The following is a 6,487-nucleotide window of genomic DNA, read 5'->3' as shown; positions in this document are numbered from 1 at the left end:
GGTCACTTGACCCGCAACCACGCCCCCCTCCCCTGCCCCGCCTCCGGGACACCCCTTCTAAAAACCCTGCAGTGGGGGGTCCCCAAAGGTGCTTCACACTTGAGACCGTAAGGCAGGGGGAGGGGCGCGAGGGGGGCAGGTTATCAGGGCAAGTGAGGACAGGAACCGCCCCCTCCCCACACACCCACGCGCCGGCGCAAAGCAGGAGCTGCTGCGGGAGGCTGGGGGGTGGAAGGGCGGGGGGACACGCGGATTGTGTAGCAGCTCAGATGAAGCACGAGGGTCTCTGGACAGCACTGAAAGGAAGCGAGGGAGGGAGCTCCGTGACCTTGGTCCCCAACCTGTATCCCGCTCCACCCGCGGCTCGTAGAGGGAATGGATCCAGGGAATGACAAGGGAGAAGAATTACCAGCCATCCCCCTATCTCCGGGCAGGGGAGCGCCCACCTAGCTCCCAGGTAGAACCCATAGAACCAGAACGTGGTGGCTTAAAGGTCTAGCCTCTAAGTATTCCCAGAGTCACCATAGGCCAGTTACACTCTCTCTCTCTCTCTCTCTCTCTCTCTCTCTCTCTCTCTCTCTCTCTCTCTCTCTCTCTCTCTCTCTCTCTCTCTCTCTCTCTGCCTCCCCCCCCCCGTTTCACTCTCTCCCTCCCTCCCTCTCTCTGTCTCTCTCTCTCTCTGTCTCTGTCTCTGTCTCTGTCTCTCTCTGTCTCTCTGTCTCTCTCTCTGTCTCTCTGTGTCTCTGTCTCTCTCTGTCTCTCTCTCTCTGTCTCTCTCTCTCTGTGTCTCTGTCTCTCTCTGTCTCTCTCTCTGTCTCTCTGTGTCTCTGTCTCTGTCTCTCTCTCTCTATACACACACATACATACATATATATATATATATATGTGTGTGTGTGTGTTTTAACCTCAGTTTCCTCATTTGTAAAATGCGTATAATAACTGATAAGACAGAATGTGGAAAAAGCTCAGGGTTTGGAATTGAGACACCTTGTTTCAAATGCTACTTTTAAACTGTTTGACCTTGGGCAAAGTCCTTCTCTGGGCCTCTTGAGTCCTATCTGTTTCAGGACGTTGTGGTGAGCAAAACACTTCAATATTAGCAGTATGAATGGTAATATTCCCATTCCACAGAAGAGAAAACTGAGATTTAGGAAAGGGCAATGACTTAACCAATATTACACAGTATATGAGAGCCCTAGTGAATTGAGATAAAATAGTTTTAAAATTCTAAGACACTATAGAAGTGTGAACTATTGCTGCTATGATCTGATTAGAGGTCCTTTAATAGCCTCCTTTTGGAGAAGGAAAAGGAACACGCATTTCTTAAGCACCTACTATTGTGCTATTGGTTGTTCAGTCCCATCTGACCCCGTTAAGGGTTCTCTTGGCAAATATACTGGACTGGTTTGCCATTTGCTTCTTCAGCCATTTTATAGGTGAGGAAACTGAGGCAAATAGGGTTAAGTTACTTGCTCAGGATCATACAGCTAATAAGAGAGTCCCAAATCTGGAACCAAGGGCTGCCCCTGAATGCTTTACACATTATCTCATTTGGTCTCACACCCTGAGAGATATGTACAGCTACTGTTCCCATCTTACAATTGAGAAAACTGCAGCAGACAGAGGATTGGTGATTTGTCCAACATTACTCAGCTGGTCCGTGTCAGGAAGTCCAAAGAGGAGAACAGATTTTCTCATCATCACTCCTGAGAATCCCATTCCTCCCCTACTCTAAAAGATTCCCTATTCCTCTAAAACAGCAGGATCAGAAATTTGAGGAACTGGATTCAAATTTAGACTGTGGGACTGTGTGATTTCAGTTTCCTCATCTGTAAAATGGGAGAGAGAGAGGGAACTGGATAATTTCTAAGGTCCTTCCAGCTCTAATTCTAAGCTCCTCTTAATTGGCCAGTGACTTTATGAGTTCATGGGTCTCTCACCCCTCCCTCACTAGAAAGTTATCTATGGTCTATTTTCAGATCCATCCCCTAAGACACAGATTCCTCCTAGTCAGGACCTCAGTGATTCTCAGAGATTGAGCATCAGGCACTATGAACTGGGTGGGCAGAGGCTGGGGAGGGGGTCTCCTGAGGAAATGGCTGGGGGAGGCTACTGGCACCTCCTGGAGGAATATGAGCAGCTTCTTCTCGCTTCTGTACCAGCCCTGTGCCAGGGCACGTGGAACCCCCTGGCGGAGGCGTGAGAGACGCCATCCGTGTGGGGGTGTGTTCCAAAGCAGCCTCCTGCACACAGCGTCCTGGCAGAGGCAGAACGCTGGGAGGGGAGGCCCCCTTCCCCTCTGTTATTTCACTTTTCTGCCCATCCCACCTCACCCCCCTGAAGCTTCTCAGCACCAGATCAAGGTCTTGGGAAGTGCCTATGCCCTGGGCACAGTAGGTTTAGCTTGCAAAGGCCAAAGTGACCCGATTACCTCTGGAAGGTAAGGCAGAGAGGCGATCTCCATCCTTCAGCTGAATTGAGATCCCCTTTTCCAGAAAGGGATATAGAGAAGAGAGAAGGCATATACCAGCAAATCAGGAAAAAGGGTTTCCTACCTTGATAAGTATCTCTCACGTCCCTTGTTCTTCTACTCCCAAGGTCTCAGCCTCTTCTGTTTGTTTACCAAGACCCCCCCACAGGTCTGAAATACCCTGACTTCCCTGTTCCATTGTTCTATTGGAGATATTAGCCAGCTTAGTCCTCAGTTTCCCCATATGTAAAAACTAGAGTTGGATTTGAGAATCTCTCATCTACCTCTCTACCAGCTGCTCTGACATTCTACCTTTTGTGTTTTCAGATCTTCATGGATACATCTAGCTCTAAGAGTCCATGTCCTAAGGTTCCTTTCAGTGCTGACATTCACTCTTCTAAGATTTCTCCCCTCCTGGCTCTGGAATTTTCCCTGTTCTGACATTCTGTGATTTTGCTTCCGTCATCCTATCCAATCAATACACTCCCCCGAGTTTCCCTAACTTAATTTCTTAGTAATTTTGGGATCAGAAGTTCATGAAATTTAAAGCTGGAAGAAAACACAAAGGTCATGGATGACAATCTCCTCATTCTTATAGAACAGGAAACTTATAGATACTCAGAGATTGCCCATCTAGTGATCTTTCTGACCTAATTTTTTTCTTCCTTCCTTTTCTTCCCATCTGTGTGTTCATGCATCCACATTTTACCTATATGCCTCTCTTAATTCTCTCTTTGGACCCTTGTGTATAATAACTATACTTAAAGAATTACAGATTGCTCCTGAAAGTGGTCCTATTTCCCAAATTTGTCCAAGAGCTCCAGGAGAATCATGTGACTCTGTTTTATTTGCCCAAGGTGAGGTCCGTACCTTCTCCTGTTCCTCACCATTGGAATCCGGGAAAAATGAAGCCACCGGTCTGGCCTAAAACTCATCAGCCCAGGGAGCTGAAACCTGGAGCAGAGGGCATTCACTGGAGTTCTTGACAGACTATGTATTCTGTCCTCCCTCCTTCCTTCCTTCCTTCCTCCCTCCCTCCCTCCCTCCTTCCTTCCTTCCTTCCTTCCTTCCTTCCTTCCTTCCTTCCTTCCTTCCTTCCTTCCTTCCTTTCTTCCTTTCTTCCTTTCTTTCTTTCTTTCTTTCTTTCTTTCTTTCTTTCTTTCTTTCTTTCTTTCTTTCTTTCTTTCTTTCTTTCTTTCTTTCTTTCTTTCTTTCTTTCTTTCTTTCTTTCTTTCTTTCTTTCTTTCTTTCTTTCTTTCTTTCTTTCTTCCTTCCTTCCTTCCTTCCTTCCTTCCACCCTATCTGCTATAAGTAGCCTGGAAAGTAGCCTTGGGTGATATCCCTTCTCTGGGATTTACTTTATTCATCTCTTAGATAAAAAGAGGGAAAGGTAGCACAAGAATAACAGGCTATCCTGGTGGGAAAACCTTAAAGTCTATGTGGTTCATTCCTCTCCTTTTAGAGAAAGATTACTCATGGGTCATAAACTACAGAGATGAGATTTCAACCCAGGCCCCCTAACTCCAAATCAAGTTCTCTCAGCTACACTTGGAACCCTTCTTATTCCCTTAGGGAGCTTCCCAACCCCTGCATCACATCCTTCCCAGTCTAAATGTAGGATTTTGTCTACTCACCAGATTTCTTGTCTGGGAGGACCTTTAAAAATGGAATAATGTTTGTGCAATCATTCAGACAATAAAAATTGAATTAAATACTTGCTGTATGCAGAGTCTTATGCTGGGAATCGAGAACAGGTAAGGATGGAGAAGAAAGATTGTGGTTTTCAGTCAAATCCAACTTTTCATGACCCCAGTTGGGGTTTTCTTAACAGAGATATTAGAGTACTTTGCCATTTCCTTCTCCAGCTCATTTTATTGATGAGGAAACTGAGGCACCCAATCCATTGTCCTGGGGAAAAGAGGGGAGAGGGAGATACTGAATTTAACAATAACAACAGTCACAGAAGGATTGGTTAGCACAGATCACTCAAATGTACAATACACATGATAAATATCTTAGAGAGATGCTAACCACGTGTTGAAGATGGAAGATGATTCTTAAAATGGAATAGTTCTGGATCCACAGCTCTGGGATGGCTTCCCAGAGAAGATGGCACTGGAAGTGGGTTTTAAGGGATGGGTAAAAATATAACAAACTAAAAGGGGGTAATGGGTGGTCCCCAGTCATTTTACAGATAAGGAAATTGAAAACCCCCAAAGGTTATCTGAGTTATCCAAAGTCACACAAATAATAAGGAAGATTTGAACCCAGGTTCCACTACACATGCTGTTTTAGACTTCTGAGAGACTGGATTATACACTGGGGAGTTCACTTAAGCCAATACCAGGTGAAGAAGTCCACTTTGAAGACAGAAGAAATGGGAGGGGCAAATTTAAAGAGAATCCAGAAAAGTTTTCTCCACCTAGAAACCTCCTTGGAGAGTTGCTGATGAGAAGTTTCTCTTTCCCTAAGACTCTTTCCTTAGCCCCATGTAATTCACTTTTTAAATCAATAACTTGAATATAAATGCAGATGCCATATTTATCAAACTTGTAGATGACATGAAGGATGATAAGGTTAAATTCCAAAAAAAAAATCTCAAAAGAATAAATCTAATAATATGAAATTGAAAATAAAAATCTATACCTGCGTTTAAAAAAAATGAATAAATATAGAATGAAGGAGATGAGATTCTAAGCAAGAGGTCATGTGAAAGAGATTTGGGGATCTTAGTGGACCAAGATCAATATAACTGAGAGTGTGATATGGTAGCCATAAAACTTGACACAATCTTGATATTAATAGTGTCCAAAATGAGGGAGATAATAGTGTCATTGACTTCCACCCTGGTCATATCATTTCTGAAGCATTATCTCTTCAGTTCTGGGTGCTACCTTTTAGAAAATCAGAGGTAATGGAAATCCTGGCCAATGAGGACCCAGTCTTTGGAGCATGCTCAGTTTTGCCCTTCCTAGTAGGTTATACATAACATGTACGAAATTCCCTGTTTCGTTCCAATCCAACACATGGGGGATAAGTGAGCATTCTCTGGGCCATGACTGTCTCAGGGGCCTGTATTATATAGTGGCAAAAAAGCTTTCTATTGATTTTCTAATTGGCTTCAGGGATAGGACTGATGACTCAAGAGACAAGAAGCTAAAACTAAATGCATGTGCAAAAGGATAATGCCCTTAAACTCTTTTATGATTTTTTTTTCTTTCTGGTGAAAAGCAGCACAAGAAAGACCATGATCTCCCCAATGAGGAGAAAGGCAGCAGTTTCTTTCTCTCTCCACCCATAAACACATAGTGCCTGTGTTTCTTTGGTCTTTTCTATGTTTATTTTTCCTGATCTTCAGCATAAGAGTTCCCCAAGAAGGGAGTGCCCAGGAAGCCAATGAGTTTGGAAGAACCACCAGAGTTCTCACCAGTAACCAGAGCCAGTAACAGCCACAGAAGCCAGCTCTGTCAGGAACTAGCACAACAACTTGCTGAACAACTTGCTTGGCTTGTCCCAGCAATGGATTGGGTCATTAGTAAAGACACCATGCCCAACTGAACCCTGAAAAGACAGAAAGGGACCCCCAGGACAGGAAAGTAACCCTCAAGTCCACATGTTCCCTATATGTATGCCTTGCTACCTTTGTACTTGTTGATAGTACACGAAGTCTGGAATATACAAGACTACCTACCTCAGACACTTACAACTTATGTGATCCCGGACAAGTCATTTAACTTCTGTTTGTCTCAGTTTTCTCATCTATAAAATGGGGATGATAATAACACCTACCTTTCAGGGTTGTTGGGAACATCAGATAAGATAATAATTGTAAAGCGCTTAGCATAATGTCAGGCATGTAGTAAGTGCTATATAAATGTTAATTATTATTATTATTTAAACTTAAGCTCACTTTCCTTGGGATCGAAGGGGAAACTGAAAGGGAAAGAGAGAGACAGAGACAGATAGAGTAATAGACAGAGAGACACATACAGAGAGAGAGAGAGAGAGATGGGAGGA

This window comes from Sminthopsis crassicaudata, chromosome 3, assembly GCF_048593235.1.
Source record: "Sminthopsis crassicaudata isolate SCR6 chromosome 3, ASM4859323v1, whole genome shotgun sequence".
Classification (NCBI taxonomy): Eukaryota; Metazoa; Chordata; class Mammalia; order Dasyuromorphia; family Dasyuridae; genus Sminthopsis; species Sminthopsis crassicaudata.
This window is presented reverse-complemented; position numbering follows the sequence as displayed.